This window comes from Pogonomyrmex barbatus, unplaced genomic scaffold, assembly GCF_055798465.1.
Source record: "Pogonomyrmex barbatus isolate J1 unplaced genomic scaffold, ASM5579846v1 scaffold3, whole genome shotgun sequence".
NCBI classification, from domain to species: domain Eukaryota; kingdom Metazoa; phylum Arthropoda; class Insecta; order Hymenoptera; family Formicidae; genus Pogonomyrmex; species Pogonomyrmex barbatus.
This window is the reverse complement of record NW_028297127.1, coordinates 6,830,839-6,855,659: the sequence shown is the minus strand read 5'-3', so window position 1 is coordinate 6,855,659 and position 24,821 is coordinate 6,830,839. Positions and strand designations below refer to the sequence as shown.

Sequence of the window (24,821 nt, the reverse complement as noted above, 5' to 3'; positions counted from 1 at the left end):
CGTTATCTTGCGCCGAGTATTGATTTGGCCGAGCGACAAATCCTCGTTTATGCAATGGCACGTCCCCGAGGCATCGATAAGGCTGCTCCAAGCTGCTCACGCTGTGAAGAAAGAGAAGGAGGAGGTGGCGGCCGGTAATCGGTGCGTGAGGGATGAGAGGATGGAGCGAGAAGCGGAAAGTGAGCGCGCGCGAGTTCGGGGGATGGTGAAATAACAGATTGCAGTTGTGGCACGAGCGAGCGAGCGAGCGAGCGAGCTCGCAGCCTGGGCTCTCTCGGCTCTCGTAGCTCGCGAGCAGAAGTGGCAGGTGCTACATTTTTTTTTCAAATTGCTTGCCTCATCGTCGGGAAAGAGGCTGCCTCTGCGGCGTCGTTGTATAGAGGCTTCCAAACTGCGCCTCGCAAAAACGCGTCGCGACGAGTATTTAGGTTAATCCTTCCGGCACCGAATCATTGTTTATTGAGAAAAGAAAGACCTGCACTTTTTTTTTTGCAGTGAGTTGCTTCTACGTGACTGCAGCCGAAAATTGTCGAGAAACTTGATATTATACATCATTACATATGCATATATAAGCAGATATATAAGCAGATAGGAAAAGAAGAGAGTGTTTAAATAGAAGAAGAATATTCATTCATATTCGATTGCTTATCTTGTTTTAATATTTAAGAATATCGATACAAATGAGTAACGATACAAATGGAAGATATTGCCCTAACAATTAAGAACATCATGTTATATAGCGCTTAGAATAATGTCCATTTTAGATATTTATCGCTACAGCCTTATATCAAAGAGTGAATTTAGTACTCTTAAAATGTGAATTTAGTATGATAATGCAAATTTATATATTATGAAAGATTTATTATATCACTTATCATTAATAATGATTCAGCTTATGTTATTACATATACGAGATATTTCGTGATAGATTATGCGCATTCGTTTGATTACCGTTACTATATTGGCCTGTCAAGCAAACGATCTGCAACGCGAATTATGAAAATTCGCAATTTATGACAGTCGAAAGTGCCGACTACTTTATGATATCGGATTGATGATGCTATCGCGACTCTTGGCGCTTCGTTATCGGCGACGTATGTGAAGCCACTGCTGCTATTTATAATATAGATACGTACCATCGATCCGTGTAAACGTGAGCATGTGAAGAGAACAGAATGGAGAGTGTAAATAGCGTTCTAGATACATTCCATACGATAACACGACACACAACGCTATCTACGATCTAAAACAATACGCTACGGCGCTAGTGCAATTGAAACATTCTATGTTGGATAAAATATACTTTTGGATCCTCTCTTTTTCGGGACGACAAAATTTTCGCAGACCATCGCAAAATACTGGCAACAGTACGCTCACAGCATCAAACTGCATCTGCCCTCCCTACTCGAAATGATATTCATATATGTTTAACTCGAATTGCATATCTCTGATATGCCTCAATGATTAATGGCAAGCAGCAATTTAATGTCTTGTCCACATGCAAGTTGTCATGATGACACTCATAGATTTAAAGTAAAAAATTAATCGCGTTTGAGAGTATAATCTTTCAGAAAAGTTTTTCGAGATTAGTAACAAAAAATATTTTTTAACATTCGCGTATGTAACATACATATTTTCAAACAAATTTTAATAAAAAAGTTTCTAGAACTAATGTTATCTTCTTATGTTATACAAAAAAATTTCACAAGATTCTACAGGATTAAATTCCTTAGCATTAGCGCGCAGATACATCTTTTAGAATTTTCATTTAATAACTCATTCCTTCTTTTAACTACTGTCAATAATTTTGACAATAATTTTCCATGAAATAAAAGAGAAAAATAAAAGCTTTAATGAAACACGTGTTATTTTAATTTCGCACGACAGACGGGATAAGGCCTTCCGTTGCTAATTAGCTTTGACGAGATTCCAGTTAAAGGGCAGTTAGGGCACAAGTACTCCCCCGAATGACATTTGGCAACGAGCGATTTTGGGCAACAAGCGCGACGAGAATAGGTCCCATCGCGCGGCGATGCGATTTAATCCCCGACGATTTTTGCTCGGGCACGTTCGAGCACGAGTTTGAACTCTTGTGCATGGGCGCACGCGCGCATTTACTCGCGTGCGGCCAATTACGCACCTTGTTACGCGCGGTATTACGCACAGCTCGATCTCTCTTGCGATCGCCTGCGTGCAACCGGGCACGGGTTAACGAACCTTTTGAAGTTCCGCGCGTGTTTGCGAGCGCGGTGTAGAACGAAAGAGAGGGAGAACGAAGAAGAGGGAGAGCGAGGGTGAAGGAGGAGAGAGAGAGAGAGAGAGAGAGAGAGAGAGAGAGAGAGAGAGGAAGGAGGAGGGGAAGAGAGCGAGAGATTAAACATACGAAAATATACGGAGAGGAGACATGCGCGATCGGTACATGTATATTAACGAGAATGACCGGTAGTCGCTAAAAATAATGGCCGAATAATTCCGATAATCTCCGATGTCGGCTTTAATAAATGAAAAATCGCGATGGGCCGGTCCGCGCCGCTTCCTGCATTGTCGCGAATTTACGGCGATCAGTTAAGAAGCGGTGCAGCGACAGCGGTGCTTAGCGATTTTATTAATTCGACCCGAGCCGAGGATCCGTAACGTAAGCACGACACGAGATCGGTGGTATTTTACCGCGTGTCTCTAAACGGCCGCGCGTTTAGTCGGCGTGTGACACACGCAATGAGAATCTTTCATTATCACACGCCACTGGTCGGGCTATAATGAAACGCGACAGAAGATATCTGTCCCTGTGGTCTTCAAATAAAATAGAAATAACGCTGATTCAACGCTTATCTCTTTTTCTTTCGAATAAATAATTTCTATATATAGGAATTGCGGAATTATCTTGAATTTAAAAATTAGCACTTGATTATGTTTTATAAATTGTATAATTAAATCTTCTCTCTCTCTCTCTCTCTCTCTCTCTCTCTCTCTCTCCCTTTCTCTCTGTTTCTCTCTCAGCGTATCTAAAAGCCATTTAGCAAAAATACTCATTATACTGTTAATGGCGAAATCTTCATAACTTACCGTTTCTTTGCTGCGCTGGCGACAGACGGCTCTACAACGAGCGAGGATCCGAGATAGGTATATCCTGTAACGAAAACGAAGGAGCTGGTTTTTAGGTGTGTCTTTAAAGAGACGTACGAAATTCATGGACACGTAACAACACAACGGCGCGGCCAGTAAATAGAGCGATTACCAATCTCGTAGTCCAGACCTTGTTATTGTAAAGGGTGTCTTTTCATCTATTCACATACTAGAAGCCGAACGGACGAAAGTTAACGGTTATTTCATTGTCAAATAATGTAGCTATCTAACGAATATTAATATTATACATCTGTATTTTCTATTATTTTTCTTTTTAACAAAGTACAGAAGTTAAATGCTTTAATTTTTCCAAATCAATGTTTTTGTCTTACTTATTAACATTGTTATTGATATATATTACACGTATATTTTATTTATATTAGTTTTATATGAATATTATATGTATGTTATTAATAACATTGATAATATTATTATAACAAAATATTCGAAAGATTCAGAATAATTTACTTTATATTATTTAATTATCACTTCTAAGACAGCCGGAAAAAAATGTTCGATAAGCTTACTATGATATAAAAACGTTTTAATTTGAGCTTCAATATTATGCATAGCTTCGTTATATCATCAAGCATCAAGCGTTACATCATACGAGCTGTCACGACACACTCTTGTTATAGTAGTATCCTGTTTTTAATTAAATCTCAATTCTTCAACTGCCACCGCATAAAATTTGATGAGATTACAAGTAGATATTTTCGTCGAGATTTTCTCATGCATCTCAAGTCGAACGGCAGAATTGGATCAATGGGTCAGCATACAACCTGTTTGAGCCTCGACCTCTGACCCCGGGAGTGAAACCGGGGAGAGATGGGAGACTTTTCCCATGGAAAAACATAGCGGCCGGACACCGCACCGGTTCCGCGCGCGATCGCTTCCGGGTTCCGGTGTGCGGTAACGATGCAAAAATCGCGGCCAGCATTAACCCGACCGAAAGCTATCACCACAGCTACACCTCACTCATATTCTAATCAGGATCAAAAGGTTATGTGAACTGCCGGTCATTTCGTAGCCCGCGACAAAGAAGGAGAAAGGGAGAGATAGCGAGGAGAGGGGGAGAGAGAGAGAGAGAGAGAGAGAGAGAGAGAGAGGACGAGAGAAAGAGAAGGCAGATTATAGAGCAGCGTGTATATGCGGCACACACAAGTATTTCCTTTCGTTTCCTACGCGCCAGGTGTCGTTTACCGGTCAAGCCCATCTAATTTCCCATGACCGGTTCCTCGCCGCGCGAATCGCGAGAAGAATAGATTCGCGAATCATTCTCGCGTCGAATGGCCATTCGACGCAGCGCTCGTTAAGCGAATCCGTTGAAGTTCGAGTGTCGTGCCGTTTTATGATTTGTGCCTACTTAAATTTTAATCGAGCGCCTGTCAGTATCAAACTATCGCCTCCCTCGGCATTCCAGTTACTATCCGTCACCTCCGTTGAATAAACCTATCTTGTTAACTATTATACTATAAGTTCTTTTTTTAATCGTTAAAATCGTTAAAATTATAAATATCCAAGATTTTTGTATACATGTTATTGCGATATTATTTTCCAATCGAGCGAATAAATTCGCGCGGTTTGCGCAAATAAATGGACACGCCCACCTCGATTCTAAGCGTGCCGTGTCCAAACCGAGTTTTTCGAGACTAAATTTTCTCCGTGGTACCACGGCGTGGGTCAAGTGGCGAACTCGTTCGCGTAGATTCTATTAGACGCTCTGCGCCCGATACAATGGGGAGGGGGGGAGGGGGGGTATACATATGTGATGGCTGGACGAGCCAGCTTCGAATGAATTAGAAGTATACGAATATGAAACGAAATAAGGAGAATGCGCGAGAGGCAGAGCAGAAAAATGGCACACTCGCGTGTCTCTCTCTCTCTCTCTCTCTCTCTCTCTCTCTCTCCTTCCAGTCATTCGGTCGAGAATGGGATAAAGAGAGCGATAGATGGACAAGAGGAAAGGAGCGGCCATCTAAATGGCTACTTAGTATGTCTCGTGTCAGGTCTCTCCCCTCGCGAGCTCTGCCCCGTCAGTAATAATATTCGTAAGTGTACCTATATAGACGAGTGTGCTCGACCGCGTAGCCAACAGGTTTCATGCGAAAGCCAATTCGGTGGCGAGAGAATGAGAGAGGTACGGAGCCCGGGGTACGTCCTGACGAGGCTTTAATTCGATTCTTATGCCGCGTTAAATACGCCGAGCATTTTACGCCCGATTTCACGTGCCGTAAAGATGGGACGAGATTGCACCAGCGGGGTTAACTTTGCCATTACACTCGCCAAAGTGGGGCTTGAGAGTGCGCCTTGGTACAATAAAACGCGACCGACAGCCATACAGGTACAACAGCGGTAACAATGGTACTAATAGATAGATACTAAAATGGAACAGGGAAGAAATCTTCAGTGCTGTTTGATAGGACGCGACAATGTATAACGTGACAATGTATTTGTATACATACGAGTTGTGCAATTGAGCGACTCAACCGAAAAGTTTACGAAAAATTCGTAATCGTATCTATCTCGAGTGATAGAGTTTTCTATTGTTATATTAAATTTATTGTACGTGTGAAATATCAAGTATTTCCTACCAAACAACAAAAATTACAAAAACATTACAGTTAACGTTACAAATGACAAAAAAAATTAAAAAAAAAATATATGCAGTTGTTATTGATAAGTTTTTTATACAAATTGTACAAAGCTTTTTATCATTTTCTCAAAACATCATTAATTTTTTTTTGGCTCATTGTTCAGCTCAATTTTTCAATCTCTACGACTTGTGCAAACTTTGTAATCTTCAAATACAAAAAATATTCCTCCAATACATTCATGATACATTGAAAATTTTACTGAAGATTATTATACTTCTTAGCCTGTATATATGTACAAATTTAAATAAATTAAGTCGGGATGTAATAAATATATACGAGAGCTTTTTTCGACGATAGGTAATAAGGACCATCGTGAGATCATATTCGAACTGGTTCGCGACCGTTCGCGAACTTCCGGGAAAGCTCCGGCGCTTCGTTTCGGCGATGGGACACCCGTTATACGCTTAAAATATACCGGCATCTCACATGGGGGGAAGGGGGCGCGCTGCGAAGAAATGCAGAAACAGCAGTTGCTATGCTAGATGGTACTACTCCCTCCAAAACGCGCACACCCTCTTTCCTTCTCTCTCTTTCTTTCCTTTCTCGATACGCGTGTTGTGTTAGAGTTTAGATGAAAGAGAGCGACAGAAAAGGGAGAGAAAGCGAGGAAAAGACAGATGAAGAAAGAGAGCAACGGTGTTGAAGAGAGAGAGAGAGAGAGAGAGAGAGAGAGAGAGAGAGAGAGAGAGAGAGAGAGAGAGAGAGAGAGTAAGAGAGAGAAACCAAGAAGAAACACTACACAGAAAGGGCGAGTTACACGTGGTAGTGACGAAGAAGAGGACAGACGGGTATTCGGAGAAGGGCCATGGGGGGATGAAGCAAGGGAAGGAGGATTGTACAGGGAGGAAGAAGAAGGAACAGGGGGGGGGGACTAAAAAGAGGGAGTGAAAACGAGATCGTGAAGGCAGCGACGAGCGCAAGGGATCACGAAGTATGAGACGATGAGTGAAAGAAGGAACGAGGAAGGGCCGAGAGGGTGGGAGAGAGATGGAACGCGCCGGGCCCTCGTTTCGGAGAGCCTCTAAGTTCGCTCTTGTGGTCCGGGGTCTGGAAGCGGGTTTCGTAGCCGAGCCGAGCCGGTGTATGTATATGCGGTGAACGAAGCGAGAGAGTACGGGCAGGAGAGTAGTAGGTTAGCAGGCGCTCTCTCCCGAGGGAGAGGGTGCTAGGCGGCGGTTCTGACGTACGAGCAAGATGGCAAGTGCCTTTATAGTGGGTCAGCATTAGACCTGGGCACCCGGCCAGCAGCCTTCAAGGTCTCCTTAGTGCGCGCTGTTCTTCCCTTCTATCCTACCCTACCTCATCCCTCTCTCTTTTGCCCCGTACTGCCTGTCCGCCTGCCCTTCTTTTCCCTACAACGCGTAGCGGAGCCGCCAGGTAGGTGAGCCCGCTTCTTCTTCTTCGCCTTCTTCTTTGCCGGTTAGGGTTAGGCTAGAGCGAGCTAGTGGCAAACTTGGGCGCTTTATCCGGACGTACTAGAATTGCCGTGCAACCTACCTAATATATATTCATTCATTCTCTTTCTCTCTTTTTCTTTTTTTTTTCCTTCAGTCTTCCTTGTCGCCCTCGTATCGCGAGCGAGCAAGCCTCTCAAAGTACCTCTGAGGAACAAAATTCGCCATGTTTTATGGTTTTTTTATGCATTGTAAATTCAAAGAAATCTACGCGAGTTGGAAAGTGAATGTTGGATACAAATTTCACTTGAATTAGAATTTATTTGGAACTTTGAAACTTATTAGACTTTGTCAAAATTTATATATTTTAGAATGAAATATCAACAAACTAACATTTGGGATGTGTAACATTTAATTTCTATTATCTGTAGTTAAACTACCTATTTGTCAATTACGCAAACTCACATTCCATCCTAGAATTATCGTTGAAAGATAACGTTACGATTGCAGCCGAATGTAAACGTGAGGGTAGAATGACAAACAGGATCAACGTATCCATGATATTAAATATCAGTTATTATGCACCGTTCCTTACTCACGTTATATAGGTTATTCCTACGAGACACGATTCTAAGAGATGAAGATCACTCGGCCGACGAAGATAGATCCCGCAAGTGCACTCGAAGTGCAACGTTAACGGTTTCCTATCTCATTGACTGATATGAGCTTCTCTGATAATTACTTATCTCTACGTGTTTAATTATCCACTATCTCATTCGAAAATTATTTTCACGTGTTTATTCTCGAAATGTATTTTTGATAAAACTATAATATATTAATTATTTGTTTCTATGAAAAAAAAAAATCGTATTATTCCTTAAAATCTGTCTTAAAATTTAGTTACATTAATTCTTTATCGTTTGTTAAAATATATCTATACGTTTCCAATTTATTGTCGATAAGGATATGATCATTGAATGACATAACTCTGACAATATTCTTATAGAAGAGGGAAGGGGCAAGGAGGTGTTATAGGCGAGGGGAGATAGGGGCGAAGAGTACATCGGCTCCACGGGGAAGTAATGAAATATTTGGGTAGCGCTGCGCCGGGAACGAGAAATGGAATGGGAATGGGAATGAGAACAGGTTCCTGTTGCGCATTCCAGGCCGATGCTGAATACCGATGCCGTGGACACGGCGGTTGGCACGGTTAGGTACATAAATTACTATTGGGTTACCGCTCGGTTTGTTCTCCTCAGTCCCACGGAAATCTTTCTTTGACTGATCCATGACTCACGCGACAAGCAGAACACGGAGTTGATAAGAGCGGCATGTTAGGAAAAACGTTAGAAACTGACACTGGTTAAATCAATAATTGAACGAATAGCCATTGCATTATCTTCACTGTGTTGAAGATATACAAAAATGTGTTCGCTTCTCGAAGTGATTACTTAAAAAGCAATTCTCGAAACGATTATCTCCACGTTTTTGTTATCTTTGAACTTAAGGCACTTCCGGACGCGATTTGTCACAACATATTCTGACGATGGATGCATCACGGCCGTTGTTCGACCGCTGGTAGAACTATTTCGGGACGGGCAAGCATGTGAGAAAAATGACGATTTAATGAAGTCGGTATAAAAAGCGACGGGATGTGGGAAGGGGTGGAGTAATTAACTCGAAGGTGGCCTTTAAGATCAGCGCGGAAACGTAGTGCGCTCCGGATGAGAATTACTCGAGGATTACCGAAGTTGTACAACCGGTCGCGTGATTAATATATCTTTCCGAGGGCGTGTCGTATCGTGACGAATATCGGCGGAGTTTTTCGCGCAACGAAAATTATCAGAGACATGACCAAAACGCGATGGAAAACGTCAGAAAGGCAGCCTAGAAACGGACGTGAGAGCGTTGCCTTGCGTGTTTACATATTACATGTGCTTTACATATGCCGTAAAACTGAGAATGATATTGCACTTTTCTCTTTAGAGATGATGAAAAATAATATGTGCGTAATATTCATGTAACGTGAAAATATAAAATTACATTTTGTTTCCTATCCTTCTCATATTGAAAAGTTCGTCGTATTTCAAAAAACGGATTTCGGAATTCAATACAAAGCACGACGAATAAAATAATTAAAAACATACAGGTACAGAGACAATTAGAATTGCAATTAACTGTAATTTTCGAGAGACCTGTGATTTCTTACACAATGTGATTGAAAGATCGATTGTTATCTCCTCGTTGTACCGAAAGTGGATTGACACCGAGGAAATATCGCGTTTCTACCGACGATTTCCCGACAAATAAAACTGGACCAGTTAGTCAATCTCCATGGCGCGGCAGAAGCGTAAGGCAACAGGAATCGTTTAGAACTCGGTTGGCCTTGTGGCTTCTTTTTCTCGTTCCTTCGTCGTCAATCCCGCCTCCTTCTTCTATCTCCCGCATCCTCACATCCTCTCACTCATCCTCTTTCTCTCTCTCTTTCTCTCTTTTCCATTTTTTCTTGCTTCTCTCTCTCTCTCTCTCTCTCTCTCTCTCTCTCTCTCTCCCTCTCTCCATCGTTCTGTCCCTCTAGCCCTCGCACCGATCCCTCACCGTGAGAGCGGCCACACAAAGAGAACACGAGGAGCACAATGGATTACTTAGACGGGTAGGTTAGTTTGCCGAATGAAGCGAGCGGGCCCACGCACGTTAAGATAGGTCCTGACTGAGAATCCACGCAGAAAAGCGCGCCAAACGCGAGGATGTCCCTCGTCCTCGATCGACTACCATAGCCAGAATGGTCTCTCCTTACGATGCGACCTCATCGTAACATCGCACGAATCTTAGTCATTATGTAAATACGACTCCTCAGTTACGATCTAACGAATATATATAACGGTACTTTAAAGTATCGCAAGATATATGATCGATGATTCGTGTATGCCGATAATATGTCTGTACAGACATTATTAATTAATACTTTAAATATTTTTTAATTAGTTGTACCGTTACGACATCCGGCATGCTTAACATTTAATCTGATATTTTCCCTTGTTCATTATATCACTCGTTCGTTTTCTAAGGGAATCTATTTCGCCGATCAAAACCATGAAAATTATCCAAATAAACACATGGGTCCATATATTCATATTCTACTTTTAGTGCTTAATGTGAGATATGAATACGCGCCATGGTCTACTAAGCCAGCTAACATTCTCTCTGCTTTGGTAGACTAATTACTTCCTCTTCCGTGACTGTTTATGCGTGCGGGGTTGCACGTTAACCCTTCCACGCTCCTCAATTCCTGTACCTCGTTCAAAATTACTCGCGAAATATAATTCGTAATAATATACGAATTTTTATATTTTCATAAAATAATCGATTTTTCAATAGTTCATCGCTCAAATAAGGTACAGCCATAAAAATAGAACTCTCGAGTTGAATCTAATACCCCAAGGGGTTGAATACGAACGGTTCTCCGGCACAAAGCAAATTTAGGATGTTCTAAACGTGTGAGCCTGACAAGTTGTCCTTGGTTCTATCGATCAAAAACGAGCCGCATCCGGCTCTTAAACAGTAAGCATATCGAACGTAATTCCGATATTCCGTAAAGAATGACGGTCTCACATTCATCGAATTATACTTGACATTAAATTATGGCATAAAAATTTTAATTTTTAAAGTAAAATTTATTAAACTTATAAATAATTATTTTTTTATTTTATCAACTTTTACTACCAATTCTATAGAAAAAATTATATACACATTATTGTTCATCACAAATAATTTTTATATATTAATTAAATTAATATTAATTATTTTATCTTTTCTTTTTAAAATGATGAAAATCATGCAAAAGGCACCTTCAAACGTTCAATTGACAAATGTTGCATATTCATTGTGAAAAGTTGTTGGATCACAAAGCGAAAGAAAGAAGAAATTGATTGAATGCACTTACGATGCACTTCCCTAATCGAACGTTACTATATCGGGACGACGGTCAAGCGACGTTTTTGTCGCCGATTAATGTCGACGAAATTAAAAGAAGTATTGCGTCATGCGATAAATCGCGTCGTATTAAGAATGTCACATTACTCGAATTGATTATTACGTTATTCCGGATTGCACGAGTCAGAAGATGATACGTTACTGCCTATTAAAAGAACGAATGCATCGCGCGCCCAAAAAACATCTCGTCAGAAATTCAGTCAAACCTTATGACTCTCGACTCTTTTATAATATTGATATCGCTATTTTCAACAAGTGTCATACGGTCGAAAAATTGTCAATTGTCAAATAGAGCCGTATAAAAATTAACTGGACTTTTCTCCTTATCTCTCTTCATCTTTATTTATATTTCTTAAACGAGCGGCTTTAGACGTTTAATTTTTTTAAATATTTCTTTATGTAGAATCTGAATGTATAATCTGAATAAATTTCGCTGTAAAGTAAAATAAAATTTCTGCGGAAATTCTTTTCTCTCACCGGTCACTCTACCGTTTACTCATAACGCAACACGCGATTTTTAGATCCCGCTACGCGAGCGTGTTTCGTGGCTCCCAAAGTACGTTCGTCAATGAAAGTTGTGTGCGGAGGAGCAGATAACGCCATTATCTGACGATGTACAAAGTTCACAGTTTCGGGCTGTTACAAATGCCGGGCCAGCCGCGTTTCACGGTCGCGTCACGAAGAATGAAGGGAAGGCGAGCACGCACTTCACACATGCGACCAACACGCATACACGGGCGTTCGTATCTCTCAGCGGTATCGCTCTCGGTTTTTTCGAATCCGAATATTATCTGAATATATAGTAAAACGGCGCCTTTCAAACGGAGCAAGTTACATCTTATCTGCCTGGTCGATGACATTTTATGACCATCAAAAACAGGGCAATACGTGCGAACGTGCATAAACAACTTCCTACACTTAATCGATCTTAACAAATCAATAGGCCGCAGATTACTTCGGTTTTTCTTCCTCCAAAGATATCTTACGTAATGTCTCCGATTAATTGGATATTTCTTTTCGATACAGGTACAAAATAGGAATAAGATTACATTTTGAAAAATATGAAATAAAAAGTATCTTACTGTCCAAGTAAGGTTTTTGGCAAAACATTAAATTTTTATACGGACTTTTTTGTCTAAAAGTCATTCAGCTATTTGGAAAATATTCTAAAAAAAAAAAAAAACCTGCTGAATTATAGACTAAGACTACAGCAGAGTCAATCGATGTCTCATGCTCTTCGTCGTTAAATGCCACGTCGCGGACATCGGAGACCTCTTAATAATCGGAGGAAGCTCGTCGCGACTTTTCCTGAGAAACGGTCCCGAGTTTGAGCGCGCAGTCGCCGCCGTCGCAAATTCGGCCGAGCAAAAACGAATCTCGCCGATGGCGGGACTGACGAGAGGAGAGGAGACGGATAGGGGAGGAGGAAACAGCGAGCGCGAGCATCAGAAGAGGAGTCCAGGGTCGCGCTGTTCGTTCGTTCGTAGATTAAATCACTCGGTCACTTTTCTTCCTAGGCAGCCGGCTGGGACAAAGGCCGGCGTTTCTCGGAAGAGACTCGGCCCGAGACTTGAGAATTAAAATAATATCCGCTCGTTCGGAGATTAATGGCGGTGTGCCGATGTAATTTTTCTCGACGTGCGGGCTGCCGTCCTCCTCTCACGCCGAGGAATGGAGCCTTCTCAGCGCCGCCGAGCATCATCGCCCACGCCGCGACAGTTTGATAGGTGCGAGTGCGCGATACGCGATTTTCGATTCGGGTCCGAAATCGATTCCTTAACTTTTCGGATCAGCGGCACGTAACGTACAAAATGTCTGGGTTAATCTAATTAGACAAATAATGAGTTCCGCAGAAGTTGTTATCATCGCTTATCTATTTAGATAACTCGATGATCTTGATCTGATGTGCTATTTATCAGTTGATACCTTTTCGATTCGACGTAATTTAATTTAAAAGATTAGCCAAGTTTTATATTGTACTGCCAATTTTTATATTATATTTTGTATCCTAAGCTAAAAATTGCTCCCATATTCTTCTCTTCTTACTAGAGAATCCGACGCTGTGAAATTAATAGTGAATTAAAATTTTCAATTTGATACATAAACAAGAACAAAAATATGCAGAGTATGTATGTAATAAATGTAGAATAAATAAATACTCATTAAAAGAAAATTGATGATAAGATAAATGATAAAAAGTAATAATTGTATGTTTCTAAAATATTCTCTATGATACTGTGTATGAAACGAGAATGATTTATAATTATAATAAAATAACTGGTGCGAAAGAGACTGAAGTTTGCACTTGAAAAGAATAAAACGCATTCCTGAGAAAGGCGTATCTAATTGCCACAATTTTTCGGTCCACGGTAGAGGGGTCCATTTTACGTTTGAGAAACGTGAAATCTCCCGAAATCATAATTTTCCCGAAATATATCAGATACAGAAGATAATTCTTTCGTCTCATCTCTCTCATCCCGTGAAATCGTCAAATATGCATGAAGGAAGAGCGCAGCTTTCTAAAATGAGCGGCAAATTGTAAATGCAAGTGCCTGCGTTATGAATGGATGTCATGAACACTAATATCTTTTGCCTATATATTCGAATATTTTATCATTTGTTTTATCATTTTGTTTATATTATTATTTTTTATATAATAATATAAACAAAATATCTATCCGCGATAATTCCAAAATAATTAAAAATGAATCCTGCATTTATGTTTATTAGGAAATTAAAGATATAATTTAATTTATATAATAATTTAATTTTATCTAATTTACGATTCAACTTTTCCGTTCTGTTTAAAGAGATTTTTTTTTCGTTAGATTTTTTTATTCGAATCCCGTCGTAATATCTTCGTCTTTCCTGTTCCTGCCGGGCTACTGTCGGGCTATCAAGCTTTCAATCGTTCTCTCTCGTGTGTGGAAAATCGCAAATTTTTGTGCCACATTCGGAGGCACGTCTGCCTCGCGAGCCACGAAATGTGAAATCACCGTGAGCTCGACTCGCACGACTGAGGCAGGTGCGAACGAGGCTCGCTCGTATATTTTTTCCGCCCGTTTCTCTCTCCGCCGGGGCTATCGCCTTCTCTTCGTCACTTATCCTCCGACAGATACGTCGTTGACCGGTTCATTGACACCTGTCGAAAGACCCGGGTTTCTCTCCGCGTGTACCTGACAATTATGCGCACGTGGGCCAGACATCGTATCCACCACCTCTCTTTCGCCCTTAACCCCCGTAACTGTTATTATTTATCGGGAGCTTTCATCCCTCGACATTCAATGCCGCGATCATTAAGCCTTTAAATGAAATTTCTGTCAAACCGATGTCCAGTTAAGATCGACCGAGAAACGAGGTTTCATTGTCCACTTACGTTCTCCATGCACACGCACACGCACACGTATAAGGGCCACTTAATCTTTTATATTAACACTTTGAAGAAACCGACGATGGGGTTTCGCTTGATGTTTTCAACAATATCTCACACGCTCTCTGTCTCTTTCTCTCGAAATTTTGATTCAGAAAAAATAGAGAAAATTTTTTAGAGAATTTATCAATGAAGTTTGATGAGGTAAAGAAAAGGTGAGAGAGAGAGAGAGAGAGAGAGAGAGAGAGAGAGAGAGAGAGAGAGAGAGAGAGAGAGAGATGAAAGATTCTCATTATAAAATTCGAGGTCACAAATCTGTTGTCCATTCAGAATTCATTGACGCTATTCTGGATGCTAATTGACAGATTTCATCGCCAGATCAACGCTGACGGTTAGGAATTAACGGAACACTCGTATCGGCCAATCATATGACGCCGGAATGCCTATTTCGATTTCTCGATAAGTTTTAAAATCACCAAATTTGCAAAAGCGAGAGACAAGATCTTTCTCGTCGACACGTGTGTCCCGCTGACTTTCCTACATTGACAAAATTATTTTTCAGTATAACATATATTTGCAATATTATTCAAACATATGTCCATAATAAAAATACAATTTACATAATGGAGAGAGTTTTGTGAATTGTGTAATAAAACAATAACGCCGAAATAGTAAAATTAATAATTGATATCTCACCTATATGTGAAATTCAAAGCTATGACGCAAAAGAACCGGGTCGAAGGGGTTAATGAAATTCAATGGAGCTCGCTTCATTGAGAAGACGTTCGCGTTCTCTCATTTAACCGAAACTCAGAATCGGCTGGCTAAGTTTAACGTTAAATGTGGGCTGTGGAGACGACGAATGGAAACACAGGACAGGAAGCGGCTTCCATCGCGACGCGAGGTGCCTTCGTTCCGCCGAAAACTCCAACAGTGACATCGCGCGCTTGGGAAGTCAATGGCCGAGTATCTAAAACAAACACGTGTCTCCGAGCAGCCGAGCAGAGGTCACAATAGACAAAGACAGTGAGATTTCGAGAGAGGGGGGGGGGGAGAGAGAAAGAGGGCACGATAGTGCGACAGAAAGAAAAAGAAATATATCTTGGAATTTTCGAAGAAATACAGAAAATACAAGATATATAAATATGTAGAATTATTTGAAAATTAGTTGAAGATGATTAAAATGTATAACAAAGATGAATAATTATTTCTATCAAAGTGAGATAAAAAAATGATTAAAAAAGAGAGAGAAAGAAAGATATGTTTTTGCGTTTAATTTACATCAGATTGATTAAAAATTATATAAACCAATGTACGATTTAATGAGTGCAATTTTGATTTAAAACTGTATTTAATCCTGAATATGTTCTTAAAATAAAGTGATAAGAGAGAAAAAGAAAGAAAACGGGAGAATGAGTGTTGACGAGTGAGAGATTAAACATCTGGAGTATGAATTTCTGAAAAGAAACATTTCTACGGTTAAGAAATCTTTAATTTTTTGTAATACGCCTTTATTAGATTTTTAAAACGGTTAAGAAAGCAATGCAAGAATATCGATAAAAAATATTTATAATTTTTATTAGGCTCCCTCTTAAGTATTCTAAAAGTGAAGATGCTTTGTGACAGCAAAGTGATGAGAAGAGAGACGAGTAAAAGGAGATACACTATTGCAGTCTTCTCGTGTGGCGCTAAAGATAGCACTTCCTTTCTCTTTTCAGATGTGTCGGCGCTTCTCCTACGAAAACTCTGTAACTCTTCTCTCGAAATTGTATTCAGTTCCGTTTTCCTAATTTTTTTAAACAATATTGGAAATTCTGCTCCAAATCTACTCTAAATCAAGCTGATAAAATGTATGACAACTCTTCACTTGTAATTGCAAAAAATAAATTAAAAAGAAAATACTTTGATTTCTCTCAAGAAAAGAATTGTTGCAAACCTGAAGTCATCGTCTAGCGATTTCTTGAGATTTTTTTATTTATGTTTTTCGAGAAGAAAAGTACGACATAAAGACATGTTTCGGTGAAGAAATTTGATCCAGTTGCAGAAATGTGTTTTAGATATATCGTACAAGGAAAGTGAACAAGTACATGTGAACTTTCGATGAACTTTTCGGCTCTATTCGGATTCTAAGTTGATGGCGCAGCTGACTGACACTAGTTAATATTCGATGTTACGAGCCGTTCTGTCACATTGTAGAAGCCTCGGTGGATAAACGCGCGGCTGATCATGGTTGCACCTTGCCCGCACCAATTTGCATGCACCAGAGATAACAACAAGTCGCAAAGAGTCGGCTTCATTTGAATTGCTCAAGAAAATGAAGTTTCCTGCGAGATTTAAACGTATCTCATATCGTACTCAAATCTGACGGTCTTCTAGATTAAAGAACCCCTGGTTACAGACGTATTTTCATTTTTTGTAACGTAATAAATGTGTATCTTAATCAAATATAGTGGGTTGAAACGGTCGACAATAATGATGGCGCGTTTGGAAAACTCTCATTATAATAATTTGCGCTCTCCTCTCCGTTACACTTTCTACTCACATCGTCCGCGGCCGTATGAGTTAAAATCGGTATACGCGCCCGTAGGCTGCCTGGGCCTGTGCGAGGAGAAGAAGAAGCGAATCGTAAGGCCCCATCAGTGTCGGTTACCGGTGCACTGTTAACAGGTAACTTTTTTCGGGGGCAGGTGGTCCCGAGCAGGCACGCGACAAATCAAGCCGGCCAGGCCGCGGGCAGCGATTACAAAAAAAGAAAGAGATTGCGCGGACATGTTTATTCGGCCGCATAAACTTACGTACGCACGCGGAGGTGTGCGGTACACCCGGGGGAAAAGGTGTGAGAAATAATACGGAGAGTCATTGCACTTCTTTTCTTTTTTCTTTTTTTTTTTTTTTTTCCCTTATCCACGAGAGATCCATGCTTCCACGGAAAGGCGAGGCGAGAGATATTTAAGCGGTTTATTTTTCGAAGCGGGGTGCGCCGAATTACAGTATGTATGATGATGGAAATTATGACGATGGGCTTTTTGCGTGACGCGGAAATCAAGCGGGATACGGATACGAGAATTGATGCGATGTATCTTAATAACAATTTTGAAAACGTGACTCGCATTACAGAATGCAAATGACTCTGAATAAATGTCTCATATATTTATATTATTAGATTTCTTTTATTCACGAAAGATACTTTACAGTTACTATTAACTTGTTGTAAACATACAGGACGATTTCGCTTGAAGTATCTAAAAAAAAATATACATTTGAAAATAATTTTATTGGAGCATCAAAACTATTATATTGTTATTAAGTATAATAATGGTACTGAAAAATTTTTGATATTCTAACAATTAATTTAAGCAATCTACAAAATTATTTTCAGATCTGTATCTGGTTGAATTTTTAGATACCTCAGCAAAACTGTTCCTTTTCTGTTCCTTTCGTATATATACTTTAAGTTTTGATAGAATTTTATCTTTATATTTGTAAATGGTGTATAATGGCAAAATTATAAATGTCGAAATGATTGATTGTGAAACGATCCTGTTTAAGACACATTTCAATAGAAATGGTATGCGAAACATCTCGGGCAAATGGGACGTTTCCTACAGACGTTTGAAAAAGGAGCATATTAAGTACGAGCAGTTTTTGAATGCGAATAATGTATTTCTAGGAGCATCTGCTCGTTCTAGATGTCGAGAATTGCACTGGTGGGTGTAAACCCTCGCACTCGGCGGTCGTTCGTGCCCCGTCGTAGCAACCGTAGCATATTCTCGTTTAAACGTATGTAAACCCGATTAAATTCAAAATTAAATAAATAATTTTCTCAAATTAATTAACACTCTTCTTTTCCTGTCACGAAATCAAGGTACACCGCAGGGGAATTCCCCTGAGAAATAAGATACCAGGCGAAATACGTGCATGCAGAGAGGTAAATGCGGAATAAGATATTCAGTTCGTATTTATCGAGATTATTCTCCGAGTGTGCGATTTCATTCCTTTTAATAAGTGGTAAATCTCAGTGGCAAGGGTTATAAGATACAACGGATAACGACGCAATCCGGTGCAAGTCGGCGTGTTACGAGAAAAGAAGAAAGCGATAGGAGGCGGCCAGAATGGAAGAATGTGGCAGCTTCCTGTTGGCGTCTCGGCACCGACTTTTAGCTCGGCTTCGTGTCTTCGAGATCGTGCTGAGCAGAATGGCGTGCACGGACGCCGGCTGTGAAAGAGGAAGACGCATGCTGTGCACGCACATGCAGGCACGACGCATTATCGCCTATGATCGACGTGGAATTTAGGGAAAATGCAAAACTTCGAGAAAATTTTTAGTCACTTTCAGAAGAATATAAGAACGTATAAGAACTCATATAAGAAAGATGAAACTATTTCTGTGAATTATTATTATATATAAAAAATATTCAATTATACCTATTTTTATATAATATTCTATTCCTTTCTTGAATGATTATGAGTAATGTTACTTGCAGAATAAAAATAATCCTTGTGTAATACGTCGCTAGAAAGATACAATATAAATGATAATTTTTAAATAATTGTAATTTTCTGAAAATAATTGAATAAATATTATATATATATATATATATATAATTATTATTATTATATTATTATTAATTTCGACTATTTATGTTACTTATTATTATTACTTATAATTATTATAATCACGTTTATCTTTATGTTTATACATACATAATTTGACTGAAAATAAGAAAAATATATCCATCATGCAGTTAAATACTAATCTATTTCTTATCGATAGCTAAAAATTAAATACTAAGAATTTTAAGCATCTGTAGTTTCAATGTACTGGCAACTCCTCTAAAACGCGATGCGAACGAGCACACAGCTCAATCGTTCGCTAGACGCAGAGCGGCGTGCGAGCCGCCTAAAGCCCGATTAGACTGCGGCTTTAGTAGAGTTCTCCTAAAACCTAACTCAACAACCCACCAAACTAGTTCTGGCCTCGGCTCGTCGGTAACGTTCTTCGTGCGGCATTGTATCCGAGGATCGGCCCTTACGCTGCAGAAGCAACGACCGTATTGCTAACGAAATATAGAGGGAAAAGTAGAGAGAAAGAGAGAAAGAGAGAGAGAGAGAGAGAGAGAGAGAGAGAGAAAGCGTTCGCCATGAATCGTTCCAAGAGGCTCTCCTTCCCAGCTCTCCTTCTAGGCTCCTGTAGTTCACTTCTAAGTAGCCCTGCGCGCTCTATATATATGACTAAGAGGACGATTATATGCGCCAAAAAAATCGCTAGCAAGAAAGAGCCAACGTAAAATTCTTCTAATATTGAATTTATCTTATCAATTGCAATCGCGATAAAAATATTTCAGGAGAAGAGCTATCTTAACAAATTTAAACTCTAAGTATTTTTTTTTTTGGAAAATAATGGGATGTACTTAATTTTTTCTGCTCGATGTCGTCAAAATAAATGAAAAAGAATGTTGTCGACAAAAATTTCATAATATCGGAAACATCTACGCAAACGACTGTCCGAAATTTCTTAATATTTCTCAAAGATTTTTTTTTCAAGAAATACCTATACCATAAAAATTTCATTTGAAGATAATCATTTTTCCGACATATTATTTCTTCGATGGTATTTGGTCAGGAGCGAATATGTCGCGTTAGCTTCGCAAGGCCGTTCCGAAAAAAAAAAAGAAAGATACGTGTCTTTTATTTTAAGTTGTTTTCCAACGTATCCGAAACTCTCTCGGACGGGATTAGAGAGAGATTCAATCGTTGTTTTCCAACATATACGAAACTCTCGCTGATGGGATTAGAGAGAGATTCAATCGTTTCCTTGTCGGAGAAGTTCAAGGGTGAAACATGGCAGCCGCAAACGGCTCTTCAACGCGATGCGTACACGTGCGTGCATTAATACGCCGTAATGAGGTAGCCGAAGGGCGCGAGAGCGCGCGAAAGAGCTACAGAGTCGTCAATGGAATTTATGATCTGGATACCAAGCATGGCCGCGGAACGTGACGAGTGTGACTAACCGATTTTCGGCGGGTGAGGCGGAGGAGAGCCGAGGAGATGAGGTTGGCGGCTATTCGCGATGTAAATTTCAACCTCGGAGGAGACGACTGCGGCGGTCGCGATGGCGGCGAAGACAGCGGAGGCGGCGGGGGCGGTGGCAGCTCCATACGTCACGCGTGCTCGCGCGCGCGTGCGCGGCCATTCGCGACCTTGACCACATTTCTTCTCTTCGGCTGCGGGCAAACCCGCAGCCGACCGACTACTATTCGTGCGGGCGTGACTCGGAGCCTCGAAGTCAAGTGCCGGTCCAAATTCTCACGATCGACGGGATAAGTCGGGAACGTTAGGTCAGGATCATACCGAGATGTGCTCGCCCGAGAGGAGATCGTGAAAATATGAAATCTGCTACTGTCTAATCATACAGAATACCGCTACTATTATTGATAATGTAATTCGACTACTATCATTCGATAATAGAAACATATTTCTGTATAGAAAATTATTTTTTTCGATAAAAAAGTATTTCAGTTAATTTAAACAAATTTTTCTTTACTAACGACTTACGTAATATGAAGTTATGACTAAAATTACTGAAGTTTAGATCGAAGGCGACTACAAAATAGTTGCTTTAGCTAGTACAGTCATCGCAGTCTAGCGATTAACGGACGCGTTCAGCCGCCTGACGTTTCGTCACGCATAGTTAACTTCCACTTGGCCGACGAATTTTTGCGCGTCGTATGTCTCGAAAAGTAACATCGATGGACAGAAGCCAAGGCATTAGAGTCTTATTCTGAGAGCGTGTTTTAATGACAGAACATTTTTATTCTAAATTTTTTATTCTAATTTCACATTTCTGACATGCAAATTTCTCTATAAAAAAATAATAAAAAGGAGCGTGTTAAATAAATTGTTATTAGTGTAAAAATGTAATTCAAAGATGTATCCTGAACCTACAGGAATTTTACAGAATTTTCTTCAGGTATAAGATCCAAGCTATGGTTCTCTAAAGGCCATTGAAAGATCCAGACACAATGTAGACAAAAAATACTTCTCTATGATTGCTCATTCGAGCATTTTGTTTTTTGAAAAGAACCGTCTTGCGGATAATAAATCTTTCGGACATATGCAGTCTTCGTTTTGGCGGGAAGAGCCAGTCCCGTAATCGGAGCGATCGACAACGGTTGGTCGACGTGCACGATTACCAGCGATTTATCGCGGAGGCGAACACACAAACGCGACCTTGTCACAACAGGCGCGTCGTAACTGGCGCCATTTTGCGATGCGGTACCTACCACGTGGATAAGTTTTCCACGAAAGTGAAGTAGACGAAACAGTCCCGTTCTATTTCGGGAGAAATTAAGATAACTGATACGACACTTCCACTCGACGATTCTCTCCGGCTCGATTCAGAAGCCAAATTAAATTTGATAAAGCCAATTATATGAATATCGAAGCAATGATCGCATATCTTCTAAAAGTTTATGTAATTTAATTTGTTAATTATTTCGTTGATTCTCTACTACATTACTTTATTATAGAATATTTTTGTAATAAGCGTTTTCCACGAGCGATTTTTGCTAGAAGTCACAGCAGCTTGATTTCGAAATGAATTTTAATTAGGCAAAGTACGTCACGTTTTTTTATATCCGACACATATCGAACTTTTCGGCGCTAGCTGAAGTCACGCGGCGCGATTTGGTGGTGAGATTAGAAAAAAATTTCAGTTTTGCGTGCAACGATGTTCAAGCTTCATGGTTGTAAAAAAAAAAATCACTTTTTTAGCGGAAGTCGGAGTCGGAGGCACAGCGATTTTCAAGCTTAATCTCGCGTTCGTCACTCGTGAATGAAGCAATCTTCGGCCCATGGAGGAAACGAGTGGCCGCGCGATATAACGTCAATTTCGCGCGCGTTCACGGCGATATCTTAATTCCGGGCGACCGAAAATTCACTCGTATCTCGCCTCGCCGATGCGTATGAAGCTGAAGAGATTCGAGCATGTCAAAAGCCACCAATCAAACTTTTTTTATTTATTTACACATCACTATTTATCTGATTATTACCAACACTTCGAGTAAATCATTCAGATCGTCAAGTATTGTTCGTTCACCAATTACAAAACCTGTACTTTTACAAATTTCTGGATATCAGCGATAAAAATTGTGGCACAAAAACTAAATTTCACGTAAATTTTGATTCTTCACATGTAAAATTAAAAAAAATTATTTCTACAAATAGTCACGAATTATCGATCGTTCTAATTATTTGCCAATTTATGTTTAATATATTTAAATAAATAATTAAAATTTTATAATTTATTTACAATACTTTATCATCGATAATTACGGTGTAATGATAATATCGACAATTTTGATTGTCACATCGACAGTCACTATTTTGTTACACAGAATCTCGATGCTCTGCAATTTCACGTTAAAGCATATCGTCCGTCAGAAAAAAAAAGAAAACAATTCACGGTCAACTATCGATGTGACAGTAACCTGTCAGATATTTTCATGAGAAATTTTTCAATGAACTCGCCAAGATATATATTAAGTATCAAAGCGCTTAAAGAAATACTCGCTCTAGCATTTAGAAAATCTGTTGAAAGCATGCTCCGCAAATAAACTTATGCGTTTTTACAATCTAACGTTTACAAAAAGCGTAGCGTAAATAAAGCATAGCGTATTACATATCGGTGATAAAGGCCCTTTTTCAGCGATGAAAATATTAAGTAAACAGGAAGATAAGGATATTCAGGATCAGGATCGATAAAGCAAAGAATTCAATCATTCAAGCAATTCCTAGAAAGAATTTTAATAAAGCCTTCGTTGTAGACATTAGTTGATTAACCTATCGACGAATATTCAAGGGAAGGTAAGGTTTACGTCATAAATTGCATAAGCTTGGTGGGAAAAAGCAGTAGCATAGATGGCAAAGCGGCAAGAGTTTTATTAGTATACAAATAATCGGCAAAGCGGCGTAAACCACAGATGGATGCTCCTCTTCGGTTTCTTCGTCTCTCCTCTCGTGGTCGTCATCGTCGTCGTCGGCGTCATCGTCGCGATGCGAAGCAATGTGTAAAAGCAATGATCGAAAGCAATTAAAGCCGTTAAACGTTAGCATAATTCATTTTATGTGGACAACTCACCGTTCAGCTTGTCGATCGCCCGATCGGCCGTGGACTGATCGGCGCAGTCGACGAAGGCGTATCCGCCGCGCTTCACCAGGATCGTGGTGCACGCCAGGCTGTGCTCCTGGAAGAGCTGCCTGAGAGCACTCTCGTTGCAATCTGAGGGCAGATTGCCCACGTAGAGCTTCGACATGGTGGCTGGCTGCTCGTTTCTCGACGCTATGATGCCGGCTTCCACCGAGTACGCGGCTCGGTCACGTGTATCAGGCTCGACGAGAGAATGACGATTTGGTGCGCGTGCGCGCGGATCGCGTACCCGATTCCCCGAGTACTGACCTCGTCGTAGACTCGAGGTCTACGTGGACCCGGTGGGAAGAGTTTCTTTTTTTTTTTTTTCTTTTTTCCTTTGAACGCGGACACGACACGACGGGATCACGACGGGGCTCGCGACGATCACAGGACGGTGTCGGACGAAGTTGCACGATAACGATGACGACGAAGCAGGAGGAGAAGGGTGTTGTTATGCCGGCGATTGAGCGGAGGAATCGCGCGGGTTAGATCGGCTCGGGTTGGAATCTGGATGACGCTTGATGTGTGTATCCTTGCTGGGATGACACGCGGATGTGAACTCCTGATTGAATCCCGGACACGACGTGGATCGGATCGCGGATCGCGTGCGGGTCACGGGCTGCACACGCGATAGGCAAGGAAACACGGGGACGAGAGAGCACGGGGTCCTTGGACGACTTCTGCGACGAGATCGGTCCTCGATCGGGCTTGGCACCTTCTTTTGTTTTCCGCTGCTGGCTTCCTCGCGCCTCAACTGGCCGACTGCGAGCCGCTCGATCCGCGGATAGGCGACGACTGTGTGTGCGGTCTCTTTTTCTCTCTCTCTCTCTCTCTCCCTCTCTCTCTCTCTCTCTCTCTAGTTTCTCCGTCGTCTGTCTCTCTGACTCAAACGCGGCGCTGTTGCGCGAATCTGACGCGTTTCCGGTGGCTGTTCGTCAGCAGCTCGATCGCAGAAACCGACGACGAAGGAGACCGGCCGGCGTGTCCTCGCAGAAATGGCTCTCCCCGATTGCTCCGAGTTTAAGGGACGCGCGCGTTCGTCAGGTCTGTCTCTTTCCCTCACGTCGACTCGCGGCGTGTCCAAGGAATTCCCC

General features: G+C 40.8%; 1 pseudogene across 1 annotated transcript; it reads right to left on the bottom strand.

The window, feature by feature from the left end:
- On the bottom strand, nt 1-24,821 carry LOC105429272 (insulin-like growth factor 2 mRNA-binding protein 3-A; annotated as a pseudogene). Its single transcript, XR_016139973.1, has 3 exons — nt 23,677-24,821; nt 3,064-3,127; nt 1-1,110 (listed from the first exon to the last, which is right to left on the bottom strand). The product of XR_016139973.1 is annotated as an insulin-like growth factor 2 mRNA-binding protein 3-A (transcript).